Here is a 14,762-nt window from a genome sequence, read left to right as displayed (position 1 = left end):
CTTTTTTCGCAAAAATTATTACTTTCAAAATTAATTTTTTTTTTTTTTTCAAAACTCAAAACTTTTTTTTTATAGATAACACAGTGAGAAAAAATAAACGAAAATTTAAATACCTGGGAAGTGACACTATTTTTCTGAAATGTGGATCCGAGTAGAACAAAAAACTGTTTTTTACCAGTATCTTAAGAGGGCTTTGGCAAATTTCAAAAACAGATTCTTGTTCAGAAAGATAGTGTCACTAGCAAGGTATTTATTTTTGTCGCATTGTGTAATTTAAAAATGTCTACCAATTTCTTTCATTGTTCGTTTATGTTATCTAAAAAATTTTGAAAGTGGGACCTCCAATTCATCTGTTTGGTTTCATATGCCCAAAATTGGTTAATAAAACCAAAAAACTTTAACAAATGCATGGAAAAAGTGTTTTTATAATATTGCGTTATGCACCAAGTATATTATAATAACTTATTTTTATTACTTTTTGCATATAAAAATAGGATCTTACCACAAAAAACAGAAATGAAAAAATTTTAGTTAAAGAAACTTGTAATGGAAGTAGGTTTAATACTTATATACCCTTACATAACTTTAACATGAAGTATTAATGATAAAATTCCATCTTTCCATTTCGGAACAAATGCGTTAAAAAATGTTTTTAGTTCTTTGTTTCTTAATATTTCAGTTATCGTTTCACCGTTAGATATTCTCACATTTTAAATAATTTAAAATAAAATAATAATAAATAAGTTTACAAGTTCTGGAATAATTGCATAAACATTTAATAAAAATATAATTGACTTTTTAATAAAATACATTTTTCTCTAACTTTGAAATCATTAGACTTGACCAATTTACCGATATATTTGTAAGATTCTTCAAAAACATAAAAATAGTTGTTATACAAATTTAAGTATGTGTATGCATACACATATTGCTCATTTATTTCAATAGTGACCTAACTCAAAATTCGAGTTTTATTTTTAACTATGTGCAACTAAACATCCAGGATCTGTGGCAAATTATTCATTCAAAGTTGTCTTTCTCGAAATTATGTTTTATTTTATTTTTGAAGTTAGGACACTATTGAGTAAATTTGCGTAAGGTATTTAGTGCATTTAGTGTATAAATACATGCATGTCTGCGTTGTATTGGAACCATTGGCTGCCTTTTCGAGGCAATACAATAGGTGAGTAAGGCAAGTATTTAAGTTTAGTTGAGTTGGCGAGTGGCTTTATACAGGTTGAGTGTTTAACTTTGAACAAGTTTATTGGGTTGGTTCTACACAGTTCGAGTACGAGATTCAAATATGAAGGACACGTGCCGGCTGTTAGAGGGAGAGTAAACGTACGAAGCAATGGATGGATGACTGGATAAGTCGAAGATTCGCTGATGCGAATATAGACATTCATAAATATAATGTACGTACATTAGACCGACTCACAAAAAATGGTGCTTCAGTTAGCCTTCTTAAAATACACATTGTTACGTTATATGATGTTACTCAAAAATTTCACTTATTGAATGTAATGTTTTGAAAATATGTATGTATGTATACTAGGGTGTCCCGTGGACCACTTTTTAGGAGGAATACCTCTAAAATACCTTTTTCAAAAAAAATGTTTTTAAAAAGGTCCTCAGTTCAAAAATTCCATAATTTTGCGATTATCGCGGGACAAATAATTAAAGTTTTAGTTAGAGTATTTTTGGTCCGCAAAACGACTTTTATTGTATTATAAGAGCCATATAAATTTCAAAAAATTCTAAAGCGGACTAAATCAAATGCCAAATTATTTTTTGAAAATTTTTTTGTCTGAGCAAAAAATTACGTCAATTTCGACACCCATTTCGATAAAAAGCGAAAATCATGTGCCTCTACAATAGAGTGTCCCGAGGAACAGCCTTTTTAAGAATTTCATGTAGGAATACCTATCAATCGATGCGCATTAATGTACTGAACACTTGAAAAATAAAAAAATATTTTTTTCGAATGGTCCTCAGTTCCCTACCAGCGATTCAAAATCCTGAACTCAGTATAATTTGTGAAAAATAAAGTATTTTCGATTATTTTGAAATTGGTCTCAAAAATTCCGTAATTTTGAGCTGATTAAGAAAAATAGTTTTAAAGTTAAATGATTTTTAGTTGTTTGGAGAGGCATATTATTTTCGCTTTTTATCGAAATAGGTTATACAGAAAAATATTAAAAAGTAGTTTGGCATTTTGTTTGTTCATTTTAGAATTTTTTAGATTATTTTGAAATTTATATACCCCTTATATTTTCAATAGTTGGTAGGGAACTGAGGACCTTTCGAAGAAAATTATTTTTTATTTTTCTCGTGTTCATTACATACGCATCGATTGAGAGATATTCATACCTTTAATTCTTAAAAAGGCTGTTCCTCAGGACACTCTATTTTTATACCCACCATTAAAAAATATATATTGATTTTGTCATTCCGTTTTTAACACATCTAAATATTGGTCATAGACCCACAAGAGTATATGTATATATTCTGGGTCCTTATGAAACTCTAAGACGATCTAGCCTTGTCTGTCCGTCTGTTGAAAGCACGATAGAGTCCGAACGGAACGAGAAAATGAAAATGGGCAATATCGGTCCACGTTAACACACATAAGTTTCATATGATCCAAAATCTCCCTACCTAATTTTATGTTCATCGGTCCATAATACCCCCCATATAAGGTCCCCTTCAGAATATGACTTTAACGCTCATTACTGGCTTAAAAATACGAGTATAGTGATGAAATTCTACACACATAAGTTTCAATGAAGCCAAAATCTCTCTATCAAACTTTATGTGGATCGGTCCGTAATTGACCCTACTCTCCATATAAGGTGCCCTTCTAAAAATTACATAAACGATCATTATTGGCTTAAAAATACCAGAAAAGCGATGAAATTCGACACACATATGTTTTATACGTATTAAAACCTCTCTACCAAATGTATTGAGGATCGGTCCATAAGAAAATTACTGTAACGATCCTTGCTGACTTACAAATACGTGAACAGTTATGAAATTTTATATAAGAAACAGTTATAGGAACGTAAATCTTCCTACCGAATTTGATGCGGAAAGTGTCGGGAAGTGACATTCGATTTAAACATTGTTCTAAAAAAATTTTATGAAAAACGGTTAATTATTAACCCTATCTCTTATATAAGATCCCCTTCAGCTAATTTAATGAGTTATGTTACCTCGATGTTTATAGGGGAACATTCCTTTTAAGGCATACGGGTGGGTATATGAGATTCGGCACAGCCGAATATAACACTCTCACTTGTTTATTGTTGGTCCAGTTCACGAACGGTCGTCGTTAGAGGCGTCGATATGACGTAGAACATGCCTTTCAAAGGCGTTTTAATAAAAACTTCAATTTTGGGGCCACCCTAATGCACATGAACTTATACTTATGTACACATGCATGAAAGCATACATATATAAATGTATGTATGTACAATTGTAAGTAAAAATATTTGATTTATGAACTTTTAGACATTCGACTTTAAATTATATTTTAAAGTGTGCACACATGTCTGAACTCATACTATGTAGATATAATAGGGTATCTGTGAAAAATCATTCGGACATACATACATATTTGAACATACATATTATATAATTTGCTATTTTGGTTTAGAACTCATATGTCAAAAATTTGAGTTGATGTTGTATAAGAAAAATTAAAAATCGAAAATTTTGTGTAAATTTAGATTTTTGGCCATAGCATATGCATTTTTGAAGAAATTGTTAACCCTTTGGAATATAGTAATTATGTGTATATTGGAAATGCATATAAACAAAATTTCCTCGTGTGTTGTATAAGTAAAAAATATCTATTTTCTACAACCCTAATATACCTTTAAGTAAATTTTAAAACTAAATGATTTTCTACATATTTTACTTACAACAAATGAGAAAGTTTGTAAGAAACTATTTTCATTGATTTCATTTACATTTGATTACAATTCTAGACTGAATTACATAAATCAAGTTTACTTATATATTTATCAATACATATGTATGTACATATATATACATACATATATGCATCATTGTACACATATAGGAATCCTTGTTCAAATACACAATAGTTTAAATATTGTTGTAGTCCTTTTTCTATCCAAATCCTTCGTCTCAAGTATGTTTATTTCTAAATGTCTGGTCTTAAGTGAAAATTAGATTTATTAAGTATGTGCAAGACGAAGGGTACCTCAGAGTTTTTGAGAGTACTTGGGAACGAGAAAAATCTTTGCTTAGATATCAATCATCTTTCTATAAGATTCATATAACGTACAACAAATTTATATACTTATGTACATATATACATGGTTAAAATCATAACACCGAGGGATATTTGAATACTTTTTCCTTTCCGAGTTAATCACCGAATTCTATTTGGTGTTGAAAATGGTCATATCGGAACAACCGAAATATATTTAGAAAAAGGTCTGTTGTCAAAGAATTGGGGAGCTACAGTAGTTGGGAGGACATTTTTAGCACTTAAATATAATATCGGTTTAGGCGAATATTTTATTATATTATTACTATATATTTTATATTTATTTATACCCTACACCACTATAGTGGGAAGGGTATTATGCGTTTGTGCTGATGTTTGTAACGCATTAAAATATTAGTACTATACCCACCTTAAAGTATACCGATCGACTCAGAATCACTTTCTGAGTCGATTTAACGATGTCCGTCCGTCCGACCGTCCGCGTGTCCATGTAAACGTTGTTATCGAAGTACAGGTCGCAATTTTCAAGATAATTTGATGAAATTTGGAATACCCGTTTGCTTTGACCAAAGGACGAAGCCTATTGAAAATGGTTAAAATCGGTCCATTATTTCACCTAGCCCCCATACAACTGAACCCCCCGAAAAGCTCATAATTATGTATAATATAAATGTATCTCGATGAAAGTTCGCACAACCAAGTTTTATATAAGCCTTGATGACCTTGCCGAACAAAGCCCCCTTCAGAAAGTAACTTGAATATTCGCAATTCATTTATTAGCACTGTTATTGCAATGAAATTTAGCACAGACAAATATTATATAAATACAAATCTATCCAGCCTATTTTATCGGGATAGGTCCACATTTGCCTCTTTTAGAAAATAAGTTTTTCGTCAATAAATTGCTTAAATAAATCGGAATCAAGGTAATATTCAAGATAAATGCTTTATTATGAAAAATAAATCACATTTTATATTCATAACTGGTGTAGGGTATCATATGGTCGGCCAACCCCGACTATACTTTCTTACTTGTTTTAAATATGACATACTGTACTGTTCAGTTCTGCTTAAAAAATGGAATTCGCTGCTTAGTTTTAGAAATATATTTATATCTATAACTTGTTCTTCTCATACTTAGTAATAACCTGATCAAGTATTTGTATGCAAATGCATGTTTGTAGTCAGTTACTCAAAATAATTTTTCGAATCAAAGAATTTGCAACATTTTTGCATATTTTGTTATAAATGCATATATTGCATATTTTGCTTTAAATTGCATATATTTTGCATATTTATATCATTTTTATAGCATATTTTTCACATTTTTTAATTTTTCGAACACAAATTGTTTTTTTTGTATTACAATTACAATTTACAATTAAAAAAATTATTAAAAAAATTTTTTGAGTTGGGTCACTTGACACGAAATTGCCCATATAATTTAAAGGTGTTGCTTAGGCTTTATAATTATTGTCATTTTCGAGATCGCGATTCTGTTAAATTGGTATTAGGGTAAATAAGGCGATATTTTTGTCATCAAGAACCTATATATGTATTAGTTGTCAAAAACTTAAGTTCTAAATATTTATAATAAAAATTTACTTAAATACGATAAAAGTAAATTTAGTGATAACAAATAAATTTCGTATAAAAATATTTTTTGGTGCATATTTTCCACATTTTTAGTACATATTTTCCCATTTTATAGTGCATATTTTTCATTTTTAAGTGCATGAAAATCCTTGCCTTGGTAATAACATAAACATGAAATGTCATCATTAATGTTTCATCCATAAGATTAAATTAGGCTAAATTAAAGTTCAAAAGTTTATTGTAGTAAACTCATTAATGAAAAACAATTTTAACAAATTATATCAACAACAGCAATAAACAGTTTTGATTTTTACCAAGAATAATGCAAAAAATCTTCACTTAAAGCATAACCCTTACCTTTTTTCCTTTTATGGGAGTTTTTTTACATAAAACTCAAAACCGCATATTGTTTAATTGTTAAATACTCAAGTGTAAGAAAATCTTACCATATTTTTAACTATTTCCGTATCACACACAGTTATTAAAAAGTGTCAAATAATAAAAAAACTTATATTACCAAAAGAGTTTAAAAATTATATTAATATTTTCTTTACAAGTATCAAGTCTTTTTCAAGGGTCGTTTCAGTCAAAAATAAAATTGTTTTTCTTTAAATTGACCTTTCAATCACAGATGTTTTGCCTTTCTTTCAAAACTGAGAAACTTTCTTTCAAATAAAATCGATATTACTTGTAGGAAACACTAATACAAAAGTATTTTCATACTAAAAAATAAGTCGTAATCATTTTAAGATATACATATCTATGTTCAACAAAATAAATATGAATCTTCTGCAGATTTTTTGGACCACAAATTTGTTTCTCATTTTTTAATATATGTATAATAAAAGTTTAATTAAAAGTTTCGTGCCTGAGTGACTAAGAACTATAAATGAAAGAAGAGAAAAACTTCAACATCATTAAGAAAAATTAAAATTTTTTGCAGAAATATTTAAAATTTTGCTATAATACAAAATACAGTTATTTTTAAAATTCCAATTAAGCTTAAAACAACATTTTCAATGTGTAACAAGTTAATTTAATACTGAATGAAAACTTTTATATTTTACTGTACTCAAAATATAATTTATTATTTTATCTTAAAGGAGTAAATGTATACAATATGGTCATTCTTCTACAAGTATTCATGTGTTAAAGTATTTATTTCTAAATTAAAATGTCATAAATTAATGTTTTTTTCGTAAGAAGTAGATAAACTGAATAAGAGTAGAATGGAAGAAAAACTTAACAAAGTCTACTCTACCGTAACAATAATTTTAAATCCTTTTTATGCTTGATTGAATAGATTTGTAGGCTTTTTGAAATATCTGTGTGTGTATTCCAATGAAAGTTGTAGGGGTTTTGTACGATTAATAAATATTAGACCGACTTACTTTGTATGGAAAACACAAAATTGGACTGGTTACCCTCTCAAAAATCTTTATTTTATATTTCGATTTAAAAATTTTTATATGAGTCCGTCTAATAAAATAAATAATTAAGTTGTTTTTTTAAATAGTTTAGTATTTAAAGTGTTTTTATATATTTCGGGTTAATTATAATTAGATCGTCTTATTAAAAAGTTTGATATATGTATGTATATACAATATACATGCATATGTGGTTGTGATGCAGGATTTCTAATTCGAAATCGATAGCATAATACATTCCCAATATAGTACAGCCGTGTATACAAATCCTGATTTTAAATACATGTGCTTTAATCGTTTTGCTAACTGAAGCATCCATTTCATACTAAATATTTAATTAATAGATTTTTGTTAATTTTAATCTTTCTCCTAAATAAACATGCATGTACATTAGACCGACTCACTTTGTATGGAAAGCAAAAGAGTATTTTTGTTATCATTCTTAAAATTTTGATTGCTTTGTTTTATGATGATTCCTGAAATTTTATCAAGATAGCTTTATTTGACAATAAAATATGTGAGTTTAAATGATTTTCGGAAGAGGGCCTTATTTGGGAGCTATGACCAATAATGGACCGATCCGGGGAAAAATTTTTATTATGATTTATATGTACACAAAAAATATTCATGATGAACTTTATACCGATAGCTTTATTTATCAATGAAAAATATGCGTTTAAGTGATTTTCGGAAGTGGACCTTATATGGGAGCTATGACCAATTATGGTCCTATCAAATAAAAATTTCGTAAGTCATATATAGACGAAACATATTTGTGTCGAATTTTATCAAGATACCTTTATTTGACAATTAAATATGTGCGTTTAAGTGATTTTCGGAAGTGGGCCTTATATGGGTAGAATGATTTGTATGTACACAAAACATATTCAGCTCGAATTTTATCACAAAAGCTTTATTTATCAATAAAATATGTGCGTTTAGGTGATTTTTGTATGGGAGCTATGACCAATTGTGGACCGACTGAGATCTACGTTGATAGTATGATTTCTATTCATATTATATTTGTATGTACAAAATTTTGTGTTGATACCGATATATTTGAGAAAGTTATTAACGATAAACTAATTTCCAGGAATATACACCTTTGTATGGAGGCTATGGGAAATATTGGATCAATTGTTATGAGTTTGAACAAACTTGATCCCTGGCACAAAAAAATAATGTGTGACAAAATTCATCGAAATATCTTTGGTAGTTTCTGAGAAAACTACTTAAGAATTGGAAAAAAACGTTATTTTTTCGAGGTAGTCTGAAATTTTTACTCATAACTTTTTACGTCGTGAACCGATTTTACTGATTTTCAATAATAAACTGTACCGGATAATAAAGAATGTTCTGGGTGAATTTCTATTGCTTCGTTTTAACGTGAGCGTGTTTTACACAGACAGACAGACGGACGGAGATAGCTGGATCGACTCAGAATTTCATAAGGATCAAGAATGTTGGCTCTCAGATGAATATTTCTTGGTGTTACACATGGAATGACAAAGTTATTTATCTCCTCTATCACCACTGATGGGTATAAAAATATGTAATTGGAGAAGGGTAACTCAAGCTCATTTTTTTTGTGAGTCGGTCTAATGTTTTGTCTAATAAAACCATTAAAATTATAAAACTATTTCATATTTTATGCATAAAATAACATTCAACTTAAGATGCATTAAGATATTATTTAATCTGTTAACTAGAACATTACAATCTTAATAATAATTATAAGTTAAATAATACTCTCCCCACTATATGGTGTAGGGTATAAATATATAAGTTCCACAGTTTGGTAATTTTTCGACTAATTTGGGCTATTAATGAATTTAAAATTATTATTAAAATGTCTAACAATATATCGTCACATAGAACGCAAACGGCCGTATCTAACATTTTAAAAATTTTACAGGAGAAGCAAAAAACTATTTAAATTGAAAAGTTTATTTCTATTAACGCGATTTATTGTTATTCAATAAACAAATTGTTCAATAGTAAAACCTATCATTTGTTATGGTAGTTGACAATGGCGTATAGAAAAATAGATTAATTGGACTTTTTATAAAATCGCAAATTTTAGTTCGAGGTGTCCAAGTTTGTCTGTAAACATTTGTTTTGATTTAATATATTAGAATCAACAATAAAATCGATTTTGAATTTTTAGTTAGTTAGGGCCTTTTACGTTTCAGGTGACGATATGTAAGTTAAAATATGGGGAATTTCATGTCAAGTGACCCAACTCAAAAAAATCGATTTTGACGAAATTTGCACTAAGGTTAGTACTATTTGATAGTAGGTAAGACATAAATTTTCAGCTCTATCGTACTTAGAGGGGGTCAAAGTTGGACATTTTGGTCATACACGGTTTTTTTCAAATGAGTGTAACTTTTCACCTATTGGTCCTAGCAAAAATTGTCCAAGGAGTTCATATAGCTATTTCTTAATTCTTGACCGCTAGAGCTGAAAATTTGTGTCTGGCTTACTATCCCATAGTACTAATCTACGATTTTTAAACTTGGGTAACTTGACACGAAATTCCCCATATATAAACCATAAAGAAATGTTATTTTATAAGAGTTTTTAACCTCATATACACGCAGAGAAAAAACATGGTTCGGCATGGATAGGACAACTATTCTATGTTTTTTGTAACAATAAACAAACAATTGTTATTTTTATTGAATTTCATCAATATTTTAGATACTAAAAGTATTTACATGTTTATAACAATTATAAACATGAGAATTATTCTCTGAAAAATAATTATTTTTACAACAAATAAATAATGATAATTATGTAATATATATAAATATGTATTATTTAGAACCATTTAAACTATCAAATAACCATTAAATGGTAGGTTTTTACATGTTTACACATATAATGTTTAAGATCTAAGTAAAATACGTTTACTATTAAAAATTTTTTAGTATCGCCATTTTATATCAGTTGTATGGCTTATCTGTACTAGATCGGATTAAATAAAGTGTGGAACAAACGAAGTGTTAAAATAATTGTGAAAAATAAATAATATCAAAAAATATAATCGTAAACAATATAAAATTCAAAAGAAATATAAAATATATTTTATGTATGGTACATAAAAAATTTATAATTAAAAAAAAATTTAAATTATGTTTATATTGGCATGAAAGTGTGGATATATAATTTTTTTTATGGGAATACCAGTGCTTCGAAGTTTTGTGTTTGTTTAAAAGAAAACTAAAAAATAATTACAATTTACGTCGAGCACATTAGATTAACCATATTATGTTTAATATGTAACCATAGTATGGTTACTTGAAGCCATGTGATTACTTGAAACCATAATATGGTTACTTAATGCAATAATATGATTACTTGAAATACTTGAATACATTTACCAACGAACCTGATTAACAGGGAATACTTAATTGTGGAAATTGTAGGTCTAGTTCATAGTTCCTCCTTTTTAGGAATATTTAGGAATTTTATAAATATTTACTACAAGACCGGCATAATCCAAAAAAGTAATTTCGAGAAAAATTGCTTTAAATATTTTACTATTTTTTAAAAAATTGATACGGAACAAAGAATTTGGAAACTAAACCAGATTCCGATAGTAGAGTTTATCTGAATTGAAATTGTTTGAAACATTTGCAACAAAAAGTCAATCTCACATCGAAAATAAAAGACATATTTGAAATTTGATAAATCTCTATGTAAGACTTTAGTAGGACGTTTTGTTTTGGCCCTCAGCTCAAAAAACCCGAATTTTGGATTATGCCAGTCTTGTAGTAAATGAACGATATGCATATTTCCGTTATACATTTTAATATGTTATATATGATAAGTCAAAATCAATTAAACTCCTTTTCTTAAAACACATATCTTAAGTTTTTTTATTTTTCTGGAAGTAAATACATACACTGGAATGCGAGAACAAATTACATACATTAAGGTATGATTCTAAAGGATTATTTTATAATCGGATTAAATTTTGTTTTTCTAGATATAACATACAAGTAGAAATGTATATCAATTAGTCCTGTTCTTAAAACAATAAATTCCTTTAAGGTAATTATGATGAAATTTCTAATCTGGTATTGAAAATTTCAAAATCTGTTTAAAATATTTTTAGTTCATATGGCTATTTTAAAACTTATATTTTATTTAAGATTATTTTTGAAATCTGGTCTATTATTAGAGAATTAATATATTTCAAAATAAAATGGCTTATATCCTTAAGTAGGTAAGTGCTGACATAAAATAATATTATTAATTAAAATGCAGAATTACTTAATTATAAAAGGCATTAATTACCAAGTCATATATAAATAATAGGTTTTGCATAAAATTATGGAGAACACAATTGAAAATTAATTTTATTCTAATACGTTCATTTGTCTGTCTGTTGAAAGCCCCTATGGGTCCAAACAGAAGGAGTTAGAAGACAGAATTTTTTCAATTATATGCTCTACAAAGAAAGTTAGTTTGGGTAAATCAGTAACATCGGTCAACAAATTAACCTAGCACCGGAATCAAGTTTAAAAGAAAATAACAGTCTTAAAAATATCAATATGGTGATAAAATTTTATAAGTATCGGTGCATTATTGATAAAATTCAATATTAAAGGAAGCCTATTAGCAATAAATCGTCTTAAATAACTTCACTTAGACACTTTAGTCTAAAATTGCTAGAGTTCCATAAAAAATAAAACAAATTAAGCTAATTTGTCTAAATCTAATAAATAACTAAATCATGGCAATTACAAAACGGTCGAAATTCCGAAGATCTGCGAATTTTATTGATAAAAAGTTTTTTCAGAAGATGTGTTATATGACAGTTTTTGAGTTCCATTTAAGATTAAAGCTTTTAAATAAAATTTTATATACATATGTATATGTATGTTTTTTTTTTTAATTAATTGCAATAATCGCTTATGTAAGTATTAAAGTATGTGAGGCGTAAGTATTTCCTTAAATTTATTGTATAATCCAATTGCAATGACAGCATATAAAGTAATTACGTATCCAGTCTCTCACACTCTCTCTGCCTCTTGTAAATACTTAACAATTCAATTACAAAATACTCAAAGAATTGCTAAATAAAATTCAGTACACATACTTAAAAGTCAAAATAAAGGGACATATTCAAATACGTACGTATTCCTGCAGTTCGGAATGACTATACCGAACCAGTACTAATTTTTCATTTTTATAATGTTAATGTTCTTAATATAAGTCAGTATGTAAGTGTGTGTAATAACCAATATGCATTTTACAATTGCACATATAGAGTAACAACAACTATTGCTGCTTATGCGTATCAGCGATATATTTGTTAGTCCAAATTACGCATACGCACCCGATGCAAATATTACACATTTATATGGACAATTAACTTTAGTTCGGGAACACAGCTAAGCAAAAACATTTTATATTGACTTAATTCTAGATTACTTACGGACACTAATGTGACGATTACCATTACAAAAATAATAATTCGACTCAACTAAGTATATATTACATATTTGAGAATATACTACCCAAAAGAGATGCATTGATTCTACATAAAACTACTGGGATATATGACACTACTTAAATGTAATGTGTGATGACGCACTTACTGCAATTTACAAAATAATAAGTGCAACATGCACGCACAATATGTTTATGTCTGTGGGTAGATTGCTGTGCGTTTAACGAGTGAGTATTGTAAAATAAATTAAATAAAATATTATTATTGGTTGGCTACACTCTGAAGTGGATCGCTTGTGCTGCTCTAAGTAGCGTGTGCTTTTCTTTTCTTTTTACAAATTTCAATATGCCCGTATGCCAGCCAATTGTAATCTTATGTATGGTTGTGGATGTGTGTGTGAGTGTGTTTGCAGCAAGTAAAACCTTTAACACAAAACCATAATCATGGACTACATACTTAAAATCCTTCGGAAAGCAAAAACAACAAGAACGGCAACAAAAAAGTGTCTTTAATTAATTGTAATTCTTCAGAAGGCAAAAAATTGTTTAACATTTTTCAATTTACTCATGTGAAAAGTGTTATTTAAACCAAGATTGTGGGTGAGCACATGCAGACGTTTTTACATTCATAGATACCGACTCTGACATTTACATCCTCAGCAGTATTTTGCAGTGTACTGAACTACTCGAATTATTGTGCGAATACAGTGGCTTATTTTGCTGGGTGGCATAAAAAGGAAAAAACTATTGTTTCTTATCATGGTTTTAATTTTTAAATTAAATAAGGATGTAATTCTGAAGATATATAACTTTGAAAGTATTTATCCGATTTCAATTGCTTTAGTTGTGAACTTTGATTGCAATATTATTTTTGTTAAGAAATTTTTGAAATTATGCATTTTTTATGCAAATGTATAAAATATGTTTTCTCTCTTTAAACATTTTTAAAACTACATAAGTCGATAAGTTAAACTTTTATGTAACAAAACATGAACCGATATTTAATACAATTTATGCATCAAAAATGCAACTAGTAAAACGGACTACTGTGCTTGAATATGTACATCTCTATAATAGGTTTGTATAAATGTGAAATATTTCCACCGGGTGCGTATGTGTAATTCGGTTAAGACTAACACATTTATCGCTGATACGCATAAGCAGCAGTAGTTGTCGTTACTCTGTATGTACAATTGTAAAATGTATGTTTGTTATTACACACACATATTACAATGTGGATGCCATTTGAAAATGACTCTGAATGACGTTGTGTGTTTGTTGACCCATGTCATACTTTTGGTTGCATTAAATGTTCTCTTTACAGTTTGTGCAACGTGTGGATGCGTGATATTTTATAGTGCGTTCTTAAGTTGCGTTATTATGCGGTTATCACCATCGTTGTTTGTAACATGTTCATACTCTCGTATATAGCGTAATAATTAAATCTTACAATTACTTATATTTATATTTGTGTTATTTTAAAAGTGCACAAACAGATTTATAAACACTCATTCATACATACTAGTTATTACTATACCCACAATATAATTACTTAAATAAATGTAGATACATATTAAAACTAAGCATCCCTTTCTGCATTTGAAAATATACGGTTTTTAAAAACTCATTCATTGAATTGGCAGAAAATGCATATTAAATACTTAGTTTAGATTTAACAAAATGTATATTAATATTTATACACACATTTTATTAAGTATTTGCCTTAATTATTAAAATTTAGCGTACGTTAAATCCTTGTTGGAAATTTTGAGGAAAATTGAGAAAAATTCTCAGCGAAACTGTGACAAATGGCGAACTGAGAAAGGAGAAATGCATACATTCTACTAGGACACTTGACAATGGCACTTCCGGTGTCCTAGGTCCAAGTATACATAAGGCCAGATCTGCATTCTACAACCTACGAAACATTTCGAAATAAAACGATTTCTCTCCTAAGACTAAAATCCATATGCACCACGCCTACGTAGACTCCATTCTTCTATACGAATCAGAAA

The sequence above is a fragment of the Lucilia sericata genome, unplaced genomic scaffold (assembly GCF_015586225.1).
Source record: "Lucilia sericata isolate MDLA Ls3-8-SP2 unplaced genomic scaffold, ASM1558622v1 Contig000002F_arrow, whole genome shotgun sequence".
Classification (NCBI taxonomy): domain Eukaryota; kingdom Metazoa; phylum Arthropoda; class Insecta; order Diptera; family Calliphoridae; genus Lucilia; species Lucilia sericata.
This window is presented reverse-complemented; position numbering follows the sequence as displayed.